This window comes from Polistes fuscatus, unplaced genomic scaffold (assembly GCF_010416935.1).
Source record: "Polistes fuscatus isolate 324 unplaced genomic scaffold, CU_Pfus_HIC Scaffold10, whole genome shotgun sequence".
NCBI classification, from domain to species: Eukaryota; Metazoa; Arthropoda; class Insecta; order Hymenoptera; family Vespidae; genus Polistes; species Polistes fuscatus.
The window spans coordinates 4,869,768-4,870,386 of NW_025112998.1; the positions used below are offsets into that span (position 1 = coordinate 4,869,768).

Consider the following 619-nt stretch of genomic DNA (forward strand, 5'->3'; position numbering starts at 1 on the left):
CGTCTAACGACCTCAGCCGAGTCTTACCGATCGTTTTCTCTCTATGCCAGACTCTAACAACTCGATACTAAGTGCGAACGATCGATAATGATTGATTAATCGGAGAAAACGTGGAAACCTTTATGTTTCATATTATTCATACCTAAAGCAAGATTTAAGATTACAAGTTGTTCTTCTTTCTCTCTCTCTCTCTCACACACATATACTCTTTTCTTTTATTATACAATTTTTCAACCCAATAATTCGTCGATTATAATACGTTTATCATTTTCGTGAAAAAAATTGGACTGACTGGACCGGGATTCGAACCCGGATCTTCCGCTTTCTGGGCGACTGCTCTTTAACCATTGAGCTATCCAGGGCCCACCGTCCAAACTACTCACGAATGCCTATTTAAGTTTGGCTTGGAGGCGCTCGCATCCTACATTTTTGTTATCTTTCTTATATATGTTGAGACCTTTTTGATACCTAAGAACAACAATTGAAATTTAATATTGAAATTTAATATTGAAATAGATTAGATTTAAGAAAATCGGAAGGAAAGGGTAATAATAGAATATACCTAAGCAACACGATGCATCATCATCATCATCATCATCATCATCATCTATCGTTTCTC

At 36.3% G+C, this 619-nt stretch overlaps 1 non-coding gene across 1 annotated transcript; it reads right to left on the reverse strand.

Annotated features, from left to right (window-relative positions):
- Nucleotides 1-288: 288 nt before the first annotated feature.
- Trnas-aga lies at nt 289-364 on the reverse strand. Its single transcript has one exon. It is a non-coding gene; the product is annotated as a tRNA-Ser (tRNA).
- Nucleotides 365-619: the final 255 nt, after the last annotated feature.